At 47.2% G+C, this 22,457-nt stretch overlaps 1 protein-coding gene across 11 annotated transcripts in view; it reads right to left on the reverse strand.

Annotated features, from left to right (window-relative positions):
* Positions 1 to 22,457, reverse strand: part of plcb1 (phospholipase C beta 1) — a 1,372,871-nt gene that overhangs the window by 515,546 nt on the left and 834,868 nt on the right. The window contains exon 1 of one of the 11 annotated variants that reach the window (XM_085981710.1): positions 9,080 to 9,206. The exons of the other annotated variants lie outside the window; for them this stretch is intronic. The gene's annotated coding sequence lies outside the window, so the exon portion shown is untranslated. Of the gene's footprint in view, positions 1 to 9,079; positions 9,207 to 22,457 lie in introns of those variants that run through there. 11 annotated transcript variants of the gene reach the window in all.

Genomic DNA, 22,457 nt, shown 5'->3' on the forward strand with positions numbered 1-22,457 from the left:
AGGAAAAACTTTTTTACACAACGAGTGGTTAGGATTTGGAATGCACTGCCTGATAGGGTGGTGGATACAGATTCAATAGTAGCCTTCAAAAGGGAATTGGATAAATACTTGGAGAAAAAATTGCAGGGATATGGGGAAAGAGCAGGGGAATGGGACTAACTGGATTGTTCCTCGAAAGAGCCGGCGCAGACTTGATGGGTCGAGTGGCCTCCTTCTGTGCTGCACTATTCTATGATTCTATAATACGTGTTCAAAAATAAAGTCATTAACTCAAATTGCTAATTAAATGTTCCACAAGAATGGTTAAGACCATTTCCAGCAGTACATGCACTTACTTCAGAGAATGGCATAAAATGTCAAGAATATATCAATCAAATGAAAATAAAGGAGCTGTTTGCTCTGTTCCCCAGCATGCAGTGCAATTACATCATGACCACTCCCACCCAAGATCCTGCAACAAAGCAGAACACACAAATACAGCAAGGATAACCACATTCGGCAGCATAATATGGAAATGTTGTGGTGACAAATACATTCATTATAGTTGTGCAACTCATGCCAGGTTTTGTCAAAGAAAAATGAATAATTCTATTTTTGAGTATCGCACAAACCAAGGACTTTTTGGACTTTTGTTTCTTTACCTGTCCCATTACCACCCCCTTTTGCCTTGCACCATCCCATCCCTTTTGTCATTTAATCCCTCCTGCCTTCCACCCTGTCACAGGCCTTCCCCTTTCTTCTTTCCTTCCCTCTCCCCCATTTCCCTGCCCCTGCACTTGCTTAAAATCTGTTACATCGGCAACTTTTGGCAGTTCTGATGAAAGATGATCGACCTGAAACGTTAACTCTGTTTCTCTCTCCACAGATGCTGCTTGACCTGCTGAGTGTTTCCAGCATTTTCTACTTTTATAAGTCTTTGAATTGTTGGTTCTGGCTGCATCACTGCAGGACTTGCATCAGCCACAGGCTTGCCAAGCATGAGGTCATGTCAACATGGCTGCATCAATGTGAAGGTTGCAACGGGAGACAGCAGGGGGGTGGTGGGGGGCAGAGGCTGCGGGGTGGGAATGATAGGGTTGGGGTGCAGAGGCTGCGGGGTGGGGGGGATAGGGTTGGGGGTGGGGGCAGAAGCTGCGGGGTGGGGGGGCAGAGGTTGCGGGTGGGGGGGTTGGGGGGCAGAGGCTGCGGGTGGGGGGTTTTGGGGGGGCAGAGGCTGCAGGGTGGGGGGGCAGAGGCTGCGGGGTGGGGGGATAGGGTTGGGGTGGGGGGGCAGAGGCTTCGGGTGGGGGGGTTGGGGGGGCAGAAGCTGCGGGGTGGGGGGGATAGGGTTGGGGTGGGGGGCAGAGGCTTCGGGTGGGGGGCAGAGGCTGCGGGTGGGGGGGTGGGGGGGCAGAGGCTACGGGTGGGGGGGTTGGGGGGGCAGAAGCTGCGGGGTGGGGGGAATAGGGTTGGGGGTGGGGGCAGAGGCTTCGGGTGGGGTGTTTGGGGGCAGAGGCTTCGGGTGGGAGGGTTGGGGGGCAGAGGCTGCGGGTGGGGTGGCAGAGGCTGTGGGGTGGGGGGCAGAGGCTGCGGGTGGGGGGGTTGGGGGGCAGAGTCTGCTGGTGGGGGAGTTGGAGGGCAGAGGCTGCGGGGTGGGGGGGTTGGGGGGGCAGAGGCTGCGGGTGGGGGGGTTGGGGGGGCAGAGGCTGCGGGTGGGGGGGTTGGGGGGCAGAGGCTGCGGGTGGGGGGGTTGGGGGGCAGAGGCTGCGGGTGGGGGGGTTGGGGGGCAGAGGCTGCGGGTGGGGTGGCAGAGGCTGTGGGGTGGGGGGCAGAGGCTGCGGGTGGGGGAGTTGGGGGGGCAGAGTCTGCGAGTGGGAGGGTTGGGGGGCAGAGGCTGCAGGGTGGGCGGGTTGGGGGGGCAGAGGCTGCGGGTGGGGTGGCAGAGGCTGTGGGGTGGGGGGGTTGGGGGGCAGAGGCTGCGGGTGGGGTGGCAGAGGCTGTGGGGTGGGGGGGTTGGGGGGCAGAGGCTGCGGGGTGGGGGGGTTGGGGGGCAGAGTCTGCGGGTGGGGGAGTTGGGGGGCAGAGGCTGCGGGTGGGGGGGTTGGGGGGGCAGAGGCTGCGGGTGGGGGGGTTGGGGGGGCAGAGGCTGCGGGTGGGGGGGTTGGGGGGCAGAGGCTGCGGGTGGGGGGGTTGGGGGGGCAGAGTCTGCGGGTGGGGGAGTTGGGGGGCAGAGGCTGCGGGTGGGGGGGTTGGGGGGGCAGAGGCTGTGGGGAGGAGGGTTGGGGGGGCAGAGGCTGTGGGGAGGAGGGTTGGGGGGGCAGAGGCTGCGAGTGGGAGGGTTGGGGGGCAGAGGCTGCGGGTGGGGGGGTTGGGGGGGCAGAGGCTGCGGGGTGCGGGGGTTGGGGGGGCAGAGGCTGCGGGGTGGGGGGGTTGGGGGGGCAGAGGCTGCGGGTGGGGGGGTTGGGGGGCAGAGGCTGTGGGGAGGAGGGTTGGGGGGGCAGAGGCTGCGAGTGGGGGGGTTGGGGGGGCAGAGGCTGCGGGGTGGGGGGGTTGGGGGGGCAGAGGCTGCGGGTGGGGGGTTGGGGGGCAGAGGCTGCGGGTGGGGGGGTTGGGGGGGCAGAGTCTGCGGGTGGGGGAGTTGGGGGGCAGAGGCTGCGGGTGGGGGGGTTGGGGGGCAGAGGCTGCGGGTGGGGGGGTTGGGGGGGCAGAGTCTGCGGGTGGGGGAGTTGGGGGGCAGAGGCTGCGGGTGGGGGGGTTGGGGGGGCAGAGTCTGCGGGTGGGGGGGTTGGGGGGCAGAGGCTGCGGGTGGGGGGGTTGGGGGGGCAGAGTCTGCGGGTGGGGGAGTTGGGGGGCAGAGGCTGCGGGGTGGGGGGGTTGGGGGGGCAGAGGCTGCGGGGTGGGGGTGTTGGGGGGGCAGAGGCTGCGGGGTGGGCGGGTTGGGGGGGCAGAGGCTGCGGGGAGGAGGGTTGGGGGGGCAGAGGCTGCGGGGTGGGCGGGTTGGGGGGGCAGAGGCTGCGGGGTGGGGGAGTTGGGGTGGCAGAGGCTGCAGTGTGGAGGGGTTGGGGGGCAGAGGCTGCGGGGTGGGGGGGTTGGGGGGGCAGAGTCTGCGGGTGGGGGGGTTGGGGGGCAGAGGCTGCGGGGTGGGTGGGTTGGGGGGGCAGAGGCTGCGGGTGGGGGAGTTGGGGGGGCAGAGGCTGCGGGGTGGGGGGGTTGGGGGGGCAGAGGCTGCGGGGTGGGCGGGTTGGGGGGGCAGAGGCTGCGGGTGGGGGGGTTGGGGGGGGCAGAGGCTGCGGGGTGGGGGGGTTGGGGGGGCAGAGGCTGCGGGGTGGGGGTGTTGGGGGGGCAGAGGCTGCGGGGAGGAGGGTTGGGGGGGCAGAGGCTGCGGGGTGGGGGGGCGGGTGGAGACAGGGTTGCCAACTCTGGTTGGACGTGTTCCTGGAGGTTTCATCACATGACCTCCCACCCCCAAATACCCTGCCTGGTCAAACATCCCTTTTTCTCCCTCCACCCCCAGCCACCATCGCCAATATTTTTACAACTAATAAACCAAAGTGATCAAATCGAATGGAAAAAAAACATCATTTTATTTAACACCCCTATGATCTTTCTCCTGGATTGCTCATAGCAGTGTCCTGGAGGTTGATCTTTAATTCCTGGAGAGTCCACGACAATCCTGGATGGTCGGCAACCCGAGTTGGGGGGGTTATGTGATGACAGTTACTGTTTGGTGTGAGCACTGTGTGGGTGTGGGTGTTTCATTAGTATGGGGGAGGGGGAGCAGGAACGTCTGCAAATGGCAACCCCATTAGATCTGTGGTACATTCTGAGAAAGGAATAGCATTAACAGGATTATTCAGCCACTAAACTCTCGTTAGACAGAAACTGTGGGAAAATAAAAAGATTACTTGGATTTCCTCTTTTCATTTCTCAGTTTAAACCAAAAGGCTTGTTCGTAAAAAACAGTCACTGTGACAGCATGTTATTTAAAAGATTAGATTAAAATACTAAAGGGTTCAATTTCCTCTCTGCACTATCTTCAGTGGATGAGCTAATGTGCTCATGTTGATCTGTCCACATTGTTCTAACATAATCCCTAAACCATTTCAATTAAACAAGTTGACTGCATTCAAATAGCACAGACAGGAACTTTACTCACGCACAGTAAATAGTACACTGAAAATAGTGCAGAAAGGAGATTACACCCCTAGTTTTCTACCATTGAGATTAATGGCGGGGTAAAACAAGGCATTATTATGATTAAGATCGAGACTTGCCTTTTCATTTATCAAGGGAATTCTGATTAATTTAACTGTCAATAATATTTCTAGAGTTTTGTGCTCTTTCCATTTAAACCTGTGACATTCTACATAAGTTTCAATAAATGATGCTACCATCATATTTTATACCATATTGATCTGTATCTTGTGACGAGTGTGCATGCAGCTGCAGCAAGGAGATTAGAATTCAGAAGAAAGGAATCTAAAATTCCTCCATCAAACAAATTCAGAGAGGAAATATCTTCCAATTTTAGCCTTGGGCTATTCAGCGGGAATGGAGAGGTTATGAGTTGACAGCCCAGGATACACAGTACAAGATGGGATGTGAATGGTTCGTGGTACACAGCAGGAGCTAGGATGTGAATTATCAGTTTACGGTACACACCCTAAAATAGGGCATATGCTGTCAGATTAGGGTATACAGCAGAAGATGAGACAAGTTGTCAGTCTAGTCTACACAGTGCAAGATGACCTGAGCAGTTAGTTTAGAGTATACAGCGCAATACTGGGTATGAGTTGTTAGTTTAGGGTACATAGTACAAGATGGGACATGAACCATTACTTTAGGGTGCACAGGGGAAGATGAAGGGTGAGCAGTCTGGTTTCTTTTCTCAATCACAGAATATGAACGTTAAGTATGTTCACTAATGGATCTATCTGTCTTACTTCTGAATGAAAAGTACTATTTCCTCTAAAGAAACAACAATTCGTAATGTTTTATTATAATCAGGCAACACACCTCTGACAGAATGATTTAAATTGTGTAGGACCTGGACTTTATTTGCAATGTTCCCCATTCAAAGTAGATTCATGGCACAGTTCCCTCTGGTTTTGCATCATTATTTGAAGCCGAATGACCATCATTAGGATCTAATAATGCTGACCTCCTGATTTATGCTCGCTGTCACATTCAAGCACTCTGCCACTACCTGATTCTGAAGGATATTTTGTTATAAGCTTGAGGTTACAAAACAGACACTGCGGCTATCTGAATTCATACTGTCTACTTAAAGAATAACCCAATTACAGTCTGGTCCTATTTCTCAATGTAGCCAGATGGGTTCTTATCCTCATAAAGAAAGCATTTCCATTTTATGAACCATTTTGTCTTGATACCTCCCACTGCAGTAAAGTTAAATTGTAAATAATCTCCATAGTTCAGACTTGTCAAAAAGGTTAGAATAATGCTAAACCGGATTAGGAAAGTTTCATTCTCGTGCAGTATGTCCTTTGCAATATAGGCATTTAAGGAAAAAGGAAACATTTCCCACAGAAATCCGCTTTTATCTGGTTCTTGTATGATCCAGGAGAAGACAAAAACTATTTCATAACAGGAAGACTTTACAATAGCTTTTGCTAGCTAAGGAGCTGCACCAAGTTCTCACAGTAAAAAAAACTTGTGCTACATGCATGCATATAGATAGATTAAGATAATTGTTCAGTGGTATGGCATTGTAGTGGATATGTTACTAATAATCAAGAGACATGGACTAATAATCTAGAGAATGCGAGTTCAAATCCCATTAGAGCAGTTTGAGAATTTGAAGTCAGTTTCAAAAAAGTCCGGAAATAAAAAGCTGGTATCAGTAAAAGTGACCATGAAGCTGCCGGATTGTCATACTTTTGAAGTGTAGTCACTGTTGCAATGTAGGAAACAGCCAATTTGTGCACAGCAAGGTCCCACAAACAGCAATGAGGTAATGATCAGATAATTTGCTTTAGGGATGTTGATTGAGGGATAGCTCCCCTGTTCTTCTTTAAAATAGAGCCATGAGATCTTTTACGTCCACTTGATAGGGCAGACGGGGCCCTGGTTTAACATCTTTGTCTGAAAGTCGGCACCTCTGACAGTGCAGCACTTCCTCAGTACTTCACTGGGAGTGCCAGCCTCAATTTGTGCTCAAGTTTCTGGAGTGGGACTTGGACCCACAACCTTCTGACTCAGAGGTTAGAGTGCTACCCACTGAGCCACGGCTGACACCTTTAGATTACGTTAGATATTCGCTTGTTCACTTATTGTTCAATAATCTCACTGGCTAGTTCTCCCATACCCTTCGTCTCCTCAAGCCACGTTTCATGTTGTGAAAAGCTGCACAAGGCAACTCTCCAAAGCTTGTCCAAATGGCAAGTCTTCCTGTGACTTCAGTGACCCGTTCGACCATGGGGCATCAGAGTTAAATCCATCCTGCCCTCACCCAACATCTGCACATACACAACTTTTGAGCAGGAGTGAATGGATAGCTACAGCAGGGATCTACGATGCCTTCCACAGCTTGGGGTAGAGGGAGGTGCTGAGGCCAACCATAGTGCACCAATGCCACATTCTCCAAGATGAACTAAATCAGACCACACCTGGAGTATTGTGTACAGTTTTGGCCCCCTTACCTAAGGAAGGATATACTTGCCATAGAGGGAGTGCAGCAAAGGTTCACCAGACTGGTTCCTGGGATGGGGGGATTGCCCTATGAGGAGAGATTGAGTAGACTAGGCCTATATTCTCTAGAGTTTAGAAGAATGAGAGGTGATCTCATTGAAACATACAAAATTCTTACAGGGCTCGATAGGGTAGATGCAGGGAGGATGTTTCCCCTGGCTGGGGAGTCTAGAACCGGGGTCACAGTCTCAGAATAAGGGGTCGGCCATTTAGGACTCAGATGAGGAGAAATCTCTTCACCCAGAGGGTGGTGAATCTTTGGAATTCTCTACACCAGAGGGCTGTGGAGGTTCAGTCGTTGAGTATATTCAAGACAGAGATTGATAGATTTTTGAATATTAAGGGAATCAAGGGACATGGGGCTAGTGCAGCAAAGTGGAGATGAGGTAGAAGATCAGCCATGATCTTATTGAATGGCGGAGCAGGCTCGAAGAGCCAAATGGCCAACTCCTGCTCCTATTTCTTATGTTCTTATGTTATCAGCACAGACAGACCGCAGCACAAGATATATCTTCCTCATTAAATCTCCATGGGAGACTTGAGGAATATCTTCTCATTTTATGAAACAAACTGCCAGCGGGCACAGTTAATCTAGGTCAGGTGACCTAGTCAAAAGGCAGATTCCTGATGCGGCAGGAATTGCAAGGTTTTGAGGTGGGCAGCAGATGAAAAGTAAATTGTGAGAGTCTCAAATGAGAATCTAAATGAAAGAGCACAGTGAATGAGCTGAATTGCCTTTTCTCATTCCTAAATTCCTCGGAATTTACAAATACATATTGAGCAATCTATGGAGAAATGTGTGCTCTTCAATTCTTTGCTTTCATGAGAATGAGTACTACAGTCATGATTGGAATCATAAACTGCAAGTTTAGAAGTGGAAAGAAAACTCCGACTGCACAGGTCCAGATTACTGTAGATTATTCCACGTCTAACACTCAAGTGGATTTCAGTACCATTTTACAGCCATTGTTTTTATTCACCTTTCCTTTGTAATTTACTTTAATGAGGACTCTGATGAGCACAGAGGCACTTTAACAATTCCCATTAGGCCAATTGAGCTGCTTTTCACCCCTCCAGAGCTGGCTGGTGCCATCTTAAAAATCTACTAAGCAGAACTAAAGTACTAAATTCACAGGACTGCCGCTGTCTCAAAAACACCTTGATTCAGGAATGAGTTATAGAGCTGGGGTGAAGTTTATTGGAATCACATCCTGCCACTCTAGTGCTGCAGTGTGTATACTAATATACTGTGCAGTTACGCCAGTCACAATCAGTCACTGGTTCACATTATTTGACTAATTAACCCTTTAATTCTTTCTTACTCCAATTTGCTCTCCTCCTCTCCTGAAAGCACTGACTCATGCTAGGGTACAGCTTCACTGGTGCAATCAACTCCCCAGAATCTCATCCCAGTGACCATTCTTCATGTGTAAGCCCAGACAGCTGAATCTTCCCTCACCTAGCACTTTCCAGCATGGGGGGGGGGGGGGTCAATGGACAATGATCTGGAGCATGAACCATGACCGATTTTCTTTCTTCCCTTCCCCCAGCATAGCTGAGACCAAATGTAACATCCCTAACATCAGCACAAGTCAGAAAATCAACTTGGAACATTCCAGGTCTGTATAACTGAACACCAGCTGGAAAGGTCTACTGCCTATACCACTGAGGAAGCTGATCTTTGTTTATGTTAATAGCAGTGACTTGTCCATGGGATCTTTCACCTCCACCTGAACTATTAGAACAAGCGTATTGAATTTGAGTTCAGCATCTTACCATCTGACATGGTCGCACGCCCTCAAGTACTGGAGCAATGCTTGAATCTATAAACGTCTCACTCAAGGGCAAAAGTGCTACTAGCTGAGTTAAGCTAAAAAAGAAGCTGATATCCACAGAACAATAATTCAAAACCCAGAAGATGATAACGTTTTGTTCGGGTGCAATTAGTTACGCAACCTACGGAATTGAAAAGCCCATTTCTTTCCCATCAAAAAATAAGGCAATCAAGGAAACAATCCTCCCTATCTTTTGAATGAGGCAATTCAAATTTTGTGAGACACTTTAAGATTCAATGCCACATCTGTAAATAATGTTTGCAAATGTTGTCACAGAACAGAAACCATAAAAAATTCAGCAGTGATAGGCAATCCAGAGTCAGTGAAGTAAATGATGGATTTCTTGGAATAACTAATGACAATCTGGCTCAGTTTTTCAGTTTGTACTTGGGTTCTGTAAAAAGCATTTTTTAGCACATCAGCAATGAAGACACGATGAAGATAAAATATCTTGGCCATTCATCAAGATTGATCCTTTTTTCTCTGTACACAAAGCACTATTAACCTTACATTAAAAAAAACATGCCTTCTCAGGTAATTATAGCTCAACATACACAACAAGGGTGGTGCCAATTCTGGAGAGAGTTTTCCTGCAGCTGGTTGGATAATGAGGACAACGGAATCCCGTTAAGTGCCGTTTCTGAAAGGAGACGAACGTAGCGATAAAAATGAATTTTCAATCTTGCAGAGAAAAGTATCAGTGACGCCTAAATAATTTAAGGCCAAAATATATTTTCCTGGAATTGGGAATAAATAGTTAAAAAACAAGGTGGGTCTCAGTATGCTTTGGAGAAAATCCACCTTGCATAACTTCTGTTTGAAGAATGTTGTACAGTTCCGACCAAGGTACTCCTGTCAGTCACCTTCAATTCCATCTGAGTCAGAAACTTCACCACTTGCCTTTCAGTCTCTCACATTAGATGTGATTAAATTTCTTATTAAGCGCAGGACGTGAATAAATTTGCTTTTAAGTCAATGTAGCTGGGCAAATTGGCTGGAAATGAATGTGCCTATTATACGTCTTTGACTCAGAGGTGACTCACAATAAAACAAACATGGACATTTTGAGATTCGGTGTCAGAAGTCAATAAATTCAACCTTTGAAAGTCTTAACACCTTGGTGACAGATAAAGTCAATGTTCTGAATGGAGAGGCAAGGTGCTCATTCTTCACTTCCAGTGAATCATTTCTAATCCGACGCTTCCGATTTCACCTTCATCACACGATACAAGCGAGCTTCATTTATTTTTAAAATGCAGCATGAGTACTCGCCAGAGTTGCCTTTCAATCACCCTGATAGCAGAAGTACCATCTATAGACTTAAAAAGGTACACCGTGCTTCAGCCATTCCAACCTCATTCTCCCAGTAAGAGGAAGAGCTATGTCTCGTGAAATAATGAATAATCTACTTGACCCTGCTCTTCTGCCATCTCACATCATCTGAACATTTATTGACCATCATTTTACATGCAGCTGTACATGTCGCAAATTGGAACAATACGTAAGGACAGTCTGCGTTAAGAAGCCATTTTTCAAATGCATTTTACTCTTAACTGTGGTGAAACCTCTTCCAGTATTCTTGCATTGACGACACAATTCAATAGGAACATCGGAGAAGCAAGTATTTATGTAAGATAAATGGAGATTGAAAAAGACAGGAACTTAGCAGACTAAGTGAGTTAGAACACATTTGCTCACTTCTCGGGCCTGGGTTTGACACCAACCCAGAACAATGGAATGAAAGCCTCCTCTGCCTCCGATGGGCGTAAAGGCACAATGTGCTATGAGCTCAGACATGCTCAGCCTAGCTGGTAGCAGATACAGGTAGACAACACAAAACTCCCTAGAATTTAACACTAAGCTCTGGCTATTTTACTTGGAGAGGCTGTAAAAATGCCTACTGCAGAAAATGGAAAGATCACACTGGTACAATGGGAGAAGCTCTTCTGATTTATCAGCATATACAATACAGGGAGTTTGTTCAGTATCTAACCTGGCTTGGGAGTGCTTGATAATGCTATGGAGTGCCTAAAGTAGCAAAGATTTCCCTGTTTTCACCTTGAGGAACACAGGAATTTTATTGCTCTGTGGCAGTGCTATCCAATACATTATCCGTTAGCCATTAGCCACCAACTGGCAATCTAGATGTGGCTAATTGCATTTCTGAATAATAAATTAAAAAATTAATAAAAAAGACAGCGACAATAGGCATGTGATTTTCACATGGTGTACGCATGTGTGCTTTAATCTTTCTGTGCGTTTTTTTGTAAAATAGTAAGACAAAAGTGTGTGAGAGCTTTTTGATCATTGTGAGTGCTTTACTTCCTTGGTTACTGAATGGTGGTAATGTTTGTTAAGTAAATATACACGTGAAGTATATTTTGTATGAGTGTGTGCAAGGTGGTTTCTACTAAAATGAGTGCATGTGACTAAATCGGTGTCGCCGCAGTCACACCTGTGGCTAGTCGGCAATTTCTGTTGGTCAACACTGTTGCAAGAAAAAAGTTCCTATCTAGATTCATAAGAACATAAGAAATAGGAACAGGAGTAGGACATATGGCCCCTCGAGCCTGCTCCACCATTCAATAAGATCATGGCTGATCATTGATCTCAACTCCACTTTCCTGCCCAATCTCCATATCCCTTGATTCCCATAGAGTTCAAAAATCTATCGATATCAACCTTGAATATACTCAAAGACTCAGCATTCACAGCCCTCTGGGGTAGAGAATTCCAAAGATTCACAACCCTCTGAGTGAAGAAATTTCTCTTCATCTCAGTCTTAAATGGCCAACCCCTTATCCTGAGACTATGCCCCCTAGTTCTAGACACTCCAGTCGGGAGAAACAACCTCTCAGCATCTACCCCGTCAATCCCCTTCAGAATCTTACAAAAGCAAAATACTGCAGATGCTGGAAATCTGAAATAAAAACAGAAAATGCTGGAAATACTCAGCAGGTCAGGCAGCATCTGTGGAGAGAGAAACAGAGTTAATGTTTCAGGTCGATGACCCTTCGTCAGAACTGGAAAAAGATGGCGATGGAACAGGTTTTTAAGCAAGTGCAGGGGCAGGGAAAGGGGGGAGGGGAGGAAAGAACAAAAGGGAAGGTCTGTGATAGGATGGAAGGCAGGAGAGATTAAGAGACATTAAGGGAGATTAAGAGATGGTGCAAGACAAAAGGAGATGGTAATGGGACAAGTTAAGAAACAAAAGATGGCTCATGGGGAAGTGTAAATGGTACAGAGTGAAAGACAGCTGCCATGTGGGAGAGAGAGAGAAAAACAATTAAAATAAATAAATGGGGGGAAAAAAAGGATAGGGGCCGAGGTTATGGTCTGAAATTATTGAACTCTATGTTGAGTCCAGAAGGCTGTAAAGTGCCTAATCAAAAGATGAGGTGCTGTTCCTCGAGCTTACGTTGAGCTTCATTGGAACAGTGTAAGAGGCTGAGGATGATGAGGTCTGAGTGGGAGTGAAGCGGAGAATTAAAGTGACAGGCGACCGGAAGCTCGGAGTCACTCATACGGACTGAACGGAGGTGTTCCGCAAAGCAATCACCCAATCTGCGTTTGGTCTCCCCATTGTAGAGGAGACCGCATCGTGAGCAGCGAATACAGTATACTAAATTGCAAGAAGTACAAGTAAATCACTATTTCACTTGGAAGGAGTATTTGGGGCCCTGGACAGTGGGAAGGGTGGAGGTAAAAGGGCAGGTGTTGCATCTTCAGAATCTTGTATGTTTCAATGAGATTACTTCTCATTCTTCTAAACTCCAGAGAGTATAGGCCCATTCTACACAATCTCTCATCATAGGACAGCCCTCTCATCCCAGGAATCCTTATATTCTTTCCCTTGAGCTGGTCATTCCTGTTAAATGCATTAAAACATTTCCCTAGACACACTTGCTATGACAATGGCAGCACAAAGTAAACAATGTCACCTACCATATAAAGTAAAATTTTGCTTATTTCTATAATCTAACCAAACACAAACTAAAAAACAACAGTTCCAATCAGCCTATATTTCAGGAAAAATCCCACTACAACTAAAAGCATGTGAGAGGCCATGAACCAGAAATCAGTGCCAGCATCTATCATGTTGTAAGACCAGTGTGCTCCATGTCATTGATGTTGGATAATAAGTCAATTGAGGAAGAACAGATACATCCTAATCAGTGCAAGCTTATTGAGAATCAATCAACAATCACTTGGTCAGTGTATATATCTACCTATATATATAAATAAAAGGATCGTGGTGTCTGTCTGTCTGTCCGTCTGTCCAGGGCATCACTCAAAAGTTATAGAGCGTACCTACACATATGTTATATCAAAAGAAAGCTTATGATTAGGGGAATCTCATAGGCGTATTTACTTTTTGGTCAGACAAAAATTGTTCGGACAGTATACAAAAAACGTTCAAAAATCCGCTCATTAGCGGTTGGTCAATCATATGGGGGAATCCGCTCATTAGCATTGAGTGACGTGAAGGTTCACCAATCCTACAGGGGGAGCATGCTGCGTCACGGGGGCGTTTCATGGTGAGTGTGGGCAGGGCCTAATCTTTCAAACTGCCGTTAGTGCCTCACAAAATGGCGGCCGCCCCTCTTCACCCGCAAAATCTCCCTCCGGCTCTCACCTTTTAGCGGGGGAGGGGCTGCTTTAAATTAGACTCTTCATCTCTTTTGTTTTTCTTTTCTTTGGCCGGCTGCGCGGGAAAACAGACAAAAGTCAGGATTTTAATTCTCCTTCCCTCACTCTCTCCTTCTCTCTCTCTCTCTCTCTCTCTCTCCTCTTCCCTCTCTCTCTCTCCTCTTCCCTCTCTCTCTCTCTTGCCACTAGTGTGGGACCGGGAAAACCGGGGCTTTCCAACGAGTTGTCCCCGACCTAAATCGGACACGGGAGTCCGGAGCGAAAGGCTGCCCGGCCAACCGGGTCCAAAGGCCTGCCTAGTTAAACATGAGGAACCCCAGGCTCGCTTCTGAGCGATGGGCACCCGGCCTCCCGGTGTCGGATATACTCTGTTCTGGTACCGAGGTGAGTCGGAGGGAGAGGAGAGGGGGAGAGGGAGAGAGAGAGAGCGGGGAGGGAGGGGAGAGAGAGAGCGGGGAGGGAGGGGGAGAGAGAGAGCGGGGAGGGAGGGAGAGGGAGGGGGCAGGGAGAGAGAGGGGCAGGGAGAGAGAGGGGGGAGAGAGAGAGGGTGAGGGAGGGATGAGTGAAGGGGTGGGAGAGGGAGGGAGAGCTCGTCTTCTTCCTTCCTTCGGCTGCCGCAATTCAAACTTCCCGCCGACCTCACAAAATGACGGCCGCCCTTCTTCACCCGCCGGGCTCTGAGTCCAGCCCCTTCCCCAGGTTGTCTTCCTCTCTTCTCCAGCTCCTTCCCTCACTCGCTCCTTCCCTCTCTCTCTCTCCTTCCCTCTCTCTCTCTCTCTCCTTCTCTCTCTCTCTCTGTCTCTCCTTCCCTCTCTCTCCTTCCCTCTCTCTCTCTCCTTCCCTCTCTCTCTCTCCCTCCTTCCCTCTCTCCCTCTCTCTCTCCTTCCCTCTCCCTCTCTCTCCTTCCCTCTCTCTCTCCTTCCCTCTCTCTCCTTCCCTCTCTGTCTCTCTCTCCTTCTCTCTCTCTCCTTCCCCCCCTCTCTCTCTCTCTCCCCCAAAACAGACGCTCACGTATGAAGGGAGATGCAATCCCATTAATAAAGGAATCACGAATTAACTCCTCCTGGTACTGCTCAGCTGTAACAGCTTTAAGATTACAATCCTTGCTGAGCCTGCGAAGTTTCTGAAGGAATTCGTCAAGTGATTTCCCGGGTTGTTGTCGAGTTCTGGCCAGTAGATACCGAGCAAAAATTTAATTTGAGGACTTGACATATAGCTGCTGTAGTATTTGGATAGCGGTGTCATAGTCTACACAGTCTTCGATATAATCAAACACATGAGGGGATACATAATTAGCAAGCATTCGTAACTTATTAGGAACATTCTCACCATACTCCTCAAGGAAGTTGCTAAAGGTATGATACCAGTGTTTCCATACCTTAGCAGCTGTGAGTGAATTCGGGTCCAGGTCGATATGGGCGGGTCTGAGTAGTTTCTCCATGATGGATCGATTACTTGTCTGAGTTCCCTTCTATGGTTCAAGTCGTAGTTGGCTGTTCCCGAATCATGCAAAGCGTGGAGCCGATATCAAATTGATTAAATTGACGTAATAAAACTCACTACGCACTTGTTTGAGCATAAAGCAAGGCTTTAATCAACTTGTTTCAGAACATGGAGGTCTAGTTGTACTTCACTAGTTCCTTGTCTTACAAAATGTCCCTGGCAAGCTGGGGCCGACGCCCGAGTATTTATACTCCTTGGACGGCGCCACCAGCTGGCTGTCCAGCTTAATTTCACGAGTAGTTTCTTGATGAATGATAAGATTTATAACAGATACTCTGCAGTTTATTTAATTTGGGGACCCAAGTGCTTTTCAGTAAAATAGACCAGCAGGTTTATAGCAGCTAAATCAAGTGCAGAAAGAATCATTGACATCGCTGTTAATGAAAATCTCAAGATGTGCTTGAAGAAGTGAAAACCATTGCCATTATAAGAGGACATTCAGGGGCATTTAGACAGTTTGGTGAACAAAGGCAGAATAAAACCCAATCCAAAATAAACCGTGAATGGAAGTTCCTATCTATCCGACTTTTGCGCACTGGTTGGTGCATTTACACTGGCTTTGTCAAAATAATGCATACAGGAGGTTGGTGCTAATTCATTAACCACTGCACTAAAAACAACGAACAGCGCAATTTCAACTTCATGGAAAAAAATGAAGAATTTTCCACCTAGTAGTAATGAACGACTTCTAACATTTTCTCAACTGAAGACCTAGTCTACCTGATGAAGATTAAAGGATGGAGCAATATGAATGTTTGGTCACTAGGCTGCACTGTCAAATATCTTTATTCGCGTGCTACATTTTGATCAAGGATGATGTGAACTCTCCACCGTGTCTTGTACGATTACTCTTTCAAAGAGCCAGCACAGGCATGACAGGCCAAATGGCCTGCTTCTGTGCTGTAAATTTCTATCATTGTATGATTCTCTGCAGCCAGTTATCTGGAGTGTGATTGCCAGTTTGAGCAGGGTCCCATTCTAAGCAGGGAAACAGAGCACAGTGGGGTTGAGGGAGCAGAGTGCAGCAATACTTAAGAGCAGAGCATAGTATGGTAGGGGAATGGACCTTACCTGCTGAACGTGGAAAGCTGTGGGAATTGTGATGGCAGCTGTTCGGAGAGATTTATTTGCCGACTGGATCTAAATTCCATTTCTAAGGTTGCATCTGGGAAAACTATTTTGGTTGTCCAGTCAGAAAATTCTGAGGCTTCAGCGGCAGTAAAAGCAGCGGGAGCGGCTCAGATACAAAGGACCGGTGAGTGTAAAGAAGTAAAAAGTAATCAAAGTGTGACATCACCAGAAAGCAGATAAGTGATTGGTTGGTGAGTATTTCTCTATTTCTCGCTTTTTTCCAAACTGGGGTGTCTAAATTTAAGTGCCTTGGTGTAGATTAAAAGATATACGTGTTCCAAAGTGACACCAGCGTAGGGGAAGAAGCTGATTGGTGAGCAGCGGGTGAGTGCTTTTTTCTCTTCAATTTTAAGTCTATTTCTTTTAAGGTACAGTAGTTCGGGAGAGCGAGAATCCAATAGTTTAAATTTGAGGTAAGAGTTTTTAAATTAAAAATATGACAGGGGACCTCAGTCCCATGCGTTGCACGGCCTGCAGCATGTGGGAATTTCTAGACGCTTCTTGCAGTCAGGATGACCACATGTGCAGTAAGTGCCAACGGTTTGGCCAACTTGAGATCCGATTTTCGGAGCTCAAGCGTCAGCTGGAGGCTCTGCAGTGTATCCACGAGGCTGAGAGTTACGTGGATAGCAAGTTTTTAGACGTGGTCAGCTGGCAGCTTAAGGAAGTGCAGTCAGAGAGGGAATGGGTGACCACCAGTCAGAAGGGGGGCAGGCAGGCAGTCAGGAAAACCCCAGAGTGCATCTCACTCAACAACCGTTTTTCTGTGTTGGAAAACGGTGAAAGTGACGGTTCCTCTGGGGAGTGCAGCCACAGCCAAGTTCACGGCACTGTGGGTGGCTCAGCTGCACAAGGGGGGAAGAGTAAGAGTGGAAGGGCAATAGTGGTAGGAGACTCAATAGTGAGGGGTGCAGACAAGTGTTTCTGTGGCCGCAGACGTGACTCCAGCATGGTATGTTGCCTCCTTGGTGCCAGGGTCAAGGATGTCACTGAACGGCTGCAGGACACTCTGAAGGGGGAGGGCGAACAGTCAGAGGTTGTGGTTCACATCGGTACCAACGACATAGGTAGAATGAGGGATGAGGTCCTGCAACAAGAATTTAGGGAGCTAGGCAGCAGATTAAAAAGCAGGATGTCAAAGATTGTAATCTCTGGATTACTCCCGGTGCCACGTGCTAGTGAGTATAGGAATAGGAGGGTAGAGCAGCTGAATGCATGGCTAAAGAGTTGGTGCAGGAGGGAGGGCTTTAGTTTCCTGGATCACTGGGTCTGTTTCTGGAGAAGGTGGGATCGGTACAAGTCAGATGGGATGCACCTGACAGTTTCCTAGAAGTAAAGGGAATAAAGGGTTATGGGGAGCGGGCAGGAATTTGGACATGAGTCTAGGTTCGGATCGGTCATGGCCCTGTGGGTAGCGGAGCGGGCCCAGGGGCCGTGTAGCCTGATCCTGCTCCTAATTCGTGTGTCTAATTCTGTTAGATTCAGGAGATTGTTCTGTGATAGTAGATTGGCGGTTAGGATCAGATCAGCCATGATCTTATTGAATGGTGGAGCAGGCTCGAGGGGCCGATTGGCCTACTCCTGCTCCTATTTCTTATGTTCTTATGAACCGGAACGGGACCAACATCCTTGCGGGGACGTTTGCTAGTGCTGTTGGGGGGTGTTTAAACTAACTTGGCAGGGGGATGGGATATGGAGTGGAGCTATAGTAGCGGGTGAATTGCAGGAGGACATCCTTGCTCCTGTACTTGAATCCTCTCGCTATGTAGGCCAACATACCATTTGTCTTCTTAACCGCCTGCTGCACCTGCATGCTTACCTTCAGCGACTGGTGCACAAGGACACCCAGGTCACATTACATTTCCCCTTTTCCCAATCTATTGCCATTCAGATAATAATCTGTCTTCCTGTTTTTGCCGCCAAAGTGGATAACCTCACATTTATCCACATTATACTGCATCTGCCATGCATCTGCCCAATCACCCAACCTGTCCAAATCATACTGGAGTTTCTCAGCATCCTCCTTCAGCACACACGCCAACCCAGCTTTGTGTTGTCTGCAAACTTGGAGATATTACATCTAGTTCCCTCGTCTAGATCAATATATATTGTGAATAGCTGGGGTCCAAGCACCGATCCCTGCAGTACCCCACTAGTCACTGCGTGCCACTTGGAAAAAGACCCATTTATTCCAACTCTTTGCTTCCTGTCTGCCAACCAGTTCTCTATCCAAGTCAGTACCTTATCCCCAATCCCATGTGCTTTAACTTTGCATGCTAATCTCTTTTGCGGGACCTTATCGAAAGCCTTCTGAAAGTCCAAATACACCACATCCACTGGTTCTCCCTTATCTATTCTACCAGTTACATCCTCAAAAAATTCCAGTAGATTAGTCAAGCATGATTTACCTTTTGTAAATCCATGTTGACTTTGTCCGATCCAGTCACTGTTTTCCAAGTGCTCTGCTATTACATCTTTTATAATGCACTCTAGCATTTTCCCCACTACCGACATCAGGCTTACCGACCTATAATTCCCCGTTTTCTCTCTACCACCTTTTTTAAATAGTGGGGTTATATTAGCTACCGTTCAATTCATGGGAACTATTCCAATGTCTACAGAATTTTGGAAGATGACCAGCAATGCATCTATTATTTCTAAGGCCACTTCCTTAAGTACCCTAGGATGTAGATTATCAGGCCCTGGGGATTTATCGGCCTTCAATGCTGTCAATTTCCCTAACACCATTTCCCTACAAATACTGATTTCATTCAATTCCTCCCTCTCATTAGACCCTATGTTCCCCGACATCTCTGGAAGGTTATTTGTGCCCTCCTTTGTGAAGACAGAACCAAAGTATGTATTTAATTGGTCAGCCATTGCTTTGTTCCCCATTATAAATTCCCCTGATTCTGACTGCAAGGGACCTACGCTTGACTTCACCAATCTTTTTCTCTTCACATATCTATAGAAGCTATTACAGTCAGTTTTTAGGTTCCCTGCAAGCTTACTCACATATTCTATTTTCCCCCTCTTAATTAATCCCTTTGTCCTCCTTTGCTGAATCCTAAGCTGCTCCCAATCCTCAGTTTTGCTGCTTTTTCTGGCCAATTTATATGTCTTCTCCTTGGATCTTATGCTATCCCTAATTTCCCTTGTTAGCCACGGTTGAGTCACCTTTTTTGTTTTATTTTTATGCCAAACAGGGATGAACAAATTCTGTAGTTCATCCATGCGATCTTTAAATGTTTGCCATTGCCTATCCACCGTCAACCCTTTAAGTAATGTTCCCCAATCTATCCTAGCCAACTCACACCTCATACCATCGTAGTTTCCTTCACTTAAATTCAGGACCCTAGTCTCTGAGTCAACTACTTCACTCTCCATCTTAATGAAGAATTATATCATATTATGGTCGCTCCTCCCCAAGGGGCCTCGCACAACAACATTGCTAATTAATCCTTTCTTATTACATAATACCCAGTCTAAGATGGCCTGATCTCTAGTTGGTTCCTCGACATATTGGTTCAGGAAACCATCCCGTATACACTCTAGGAATTCCTCCTCCACAGTATTGTTACTAATTTGGTTAGCCCAATCTATATGTAGATTACAGTCACCCATGATAACTGCTGTGACCTTATTGCACGCGTCTCTAATTTCCCATTTAATGCCATCCCCAACCTCAGCATTACTGTTTGGGGATCTGTATACAACTCCCACTAATGTTTTCTGCCCCTTGGTATTTCTCAGCTCTATCCATACAGATTCCACATCCTCACAGCTAATATCCATCCTTACTATTGTGTTAATCTCCTCTTTAGCCAGCAATGCTACCCCACCTCCTTTTCCTTTTTGTCTGTCCTTCCTGAATATTGAATACCCCTGGATGTTGAATTCCCAGCCTTGGCCACCCTGGAGCCATGTCTCCGTAATTCCAATTACATCATATCCGTTTACATCTATTTGCGCAGCTAATTCATCCACCTTAATGCGATTAGCAAGGCAGATGAATTGAAGGTGTTGATGAACACATGGGAGTATGATATTGTTGCTATCACAGAGACATGGTTGAGGGAGGGGCAGGGCTGGCAGCTCAATATTCCAGGGTATAGAATCTTCAGGTGAGACAGAGGGGGTGTAAAAGAGGAGGGGGTGTCGCAATATTAATCAAGGGGTCAATTACTGCAGTAAGGAGGGATGATATCTTAGCAGGTTCTGCTATCTTAGCAACTTAAAAACAAAAAGGGTGCAAGCACTTTGCTGGGAGTGTACTATAGGCCCCCAAACAGTCAGGGGAGATAGAGGAACAGATATGTAGGCAAATCTCAGAGAAGTGTAGAAATACAGTAGTAGGGGATTTCAACTTCCTTAATATTAACTGGGATTGTCAGAGTGTGAAAGGCTTAGAGGGTGTGGAATTCTTGAAGTGCATCCAGGAGAGCTTTTTGAGCCAGCATGTAGAAATTCCTACAAGAGAGGGGGCGGTACTGGACCTAATTCTAGGGAATGTAACCGGGTAAGTGGTAGAAGTGTCAGTAGGAGAGCATTTTGGTGACAGTGACCATAATACGGTGACATTTAAGGTAGTCATGGAAAAGGACAAAGATGGACCGGAAATAAAGGTTCTAAATTAGGGGAAGGCCGATTTTAATATGATAAGGCAGGATCTGGCCAAAGTGGACTGGGATCAGCTACTTGTAGGAAAATCCACATCAGAGCAGTGGGAGTCTTTCAGAAAGGAAATAGAGAGTACAGCACCAACATCTTCCTGTAAAGGTCAAGGGTGGGACTAACAAGTGCAGGGAACCCTGGATGTCAAGGGATATACAAGAATGGATTAGGAAAAAAAGGGAGGCTTTTGGCAGATACAAAGGACTAAAAACAGTGGAAGCCCGAGGAGTATAGAAAGTGCAGGGGGTACTTAAAAAATAAATTAGGAGAGCGAAGAGGGGGCATGAAAACACACTGGCGGGCAAAATAAAGTAAAATCCCAAGGTGTTTTATAAGTATGTTAAGGGCAAGAGAATAACCAGGGAAAGAATTGGGCCTATTAGGGACCAAAGTGGCAATTTGTGTGTAGAGCCGAAAGATGTAGGTGAGGTTTTAAATGAATATTTTGCATCTCTGTTCACTATGGAGAAGGACGACGTAGGCATAGAAATCAGGCAGGGGGATTGTGATATACTTGAACAAATTAGCATTGAGAGGGAGGAGGTACTAGCGGTTTTAGCGGGCTTCAAAGTGGATAAATCCCCAGGCCCAGACGAGATGTATCCCAGGCTGCTGTGTGAGGCAAGGTAGGAGATTGCAGAGGCTCTGACACAAATTTTCAGAACCTCTCTGGCCACAGGGGAGGTGCCAGAGGACTGGAGGACAGCTAACGTAGTTCCATTATTCAAGAAGGGTAGTAGGGATAAACCAGGGAATTACAGGCTAGTGAGCATAACATCAGTGGTAGGGAAATTATTGGAAAAAATTCTGAGGGACAGAATTAGTCACCACTTGGAGAGGCAAGGATTAATCAAGGATAGTCTGCATGGCTTTGTCAGGGGGAGATCATGTCTAACCAATTTGATTGAATTTTGAGAGCGGGTGACTAGGTGTGTGGATGAGGGTAGTGCAGTTGATGTAGTCTACATGGACTTCAGTAAGGCTTTTGACAAAGTCTCGCATGGGAGGCTGGTCAAGAAGGTAAGAGCCCATGGGATCCAGGGCAATTTGGCACATTGGATCCAAAATTGGCTTAGTGGCAGGAGGCAGAGGATGATGGTCGAAAGTTGTTTTTGTGACTGGAAGCCTGTGTCCAGTGGTGTACCGCAGGGATCGGTGCTGGGTCCTTTGCTGTTTGTAGTGTACATTAATGATTTAGAAATGAATGTAGGAGGTATGATCAGTAAGTTCGCAGATGACACGAAAATTGGTGGAGTGGTAAATAGCGAGGAGGGAAGCCTCAGGCTACAGGACGATATAGATGGGTTGGTCAGATGGGCAGAACAGTGGCAAATGGAATTTAACCCTGAAAAGTGTGAGGTGATGCATCTTGGGAGGACTAACAAGGCAAGGGAATACACAATGAATGGTAGGACCCTAGGAAGGACAGAGGATCAGAGGGACCTTGGTGTGCATGTACATAGATAAGGTGGTTAAAAAGGCATATGGAATACTTGCCTTCATTAGCAGAGGCACAGAATATAAGAGCAGGGAGGTTATGATGGAGCTGTACAAAACGCTAGTTAGGCCACAGCTGGAATACTGTGTGCAGTTCTGGTCACCACATTATAGGAAGAATGTGACTGCATTGGAGAGGGTACAGAGGAGATTCACCAGGATGTTACCTGGGCTGGAGCGCTTCAGCTATGAAGAGAGACTGGACAGGCTGGGGTTGTTTTCCTTAGAGCAGAGAAGGCTGAGGGGGGACCTGATTGAGGTATACAAAATTATGAGGGGCATAGATAGGGTAGATAGAAATGAACTGTTCCCCTTAGTAGAGGGGTCAATAACCAGGGGGCATAGTTTCAAGGTAAGGGGCAGGAAGTTTAGAGGGGATTTGAGGAAAAACTTTTTCACCCAGAGGGTGGTTGGAATCTGGAACTGACTGCCTGAAAGGGTGGTAGAGGCAGGAACCCTCACAACATTCAAGAAGCA

This window comes from Somniosus microcephalus, chromosome 3, assembly GCF_052327205.1.
Source record: "Somniosus microcephalus isolate GS21.2 chromosome 3, FLI_Smic_1.0, whole genome shotgun sequence".
Taxonomy (NCBI): domain Eukaryota; kingdom Metazoa; phylum Chordata; class Chondrichthyes; order Squaliformes; family Somniosidae; genus Somniosus; species Somniosus microcephalus.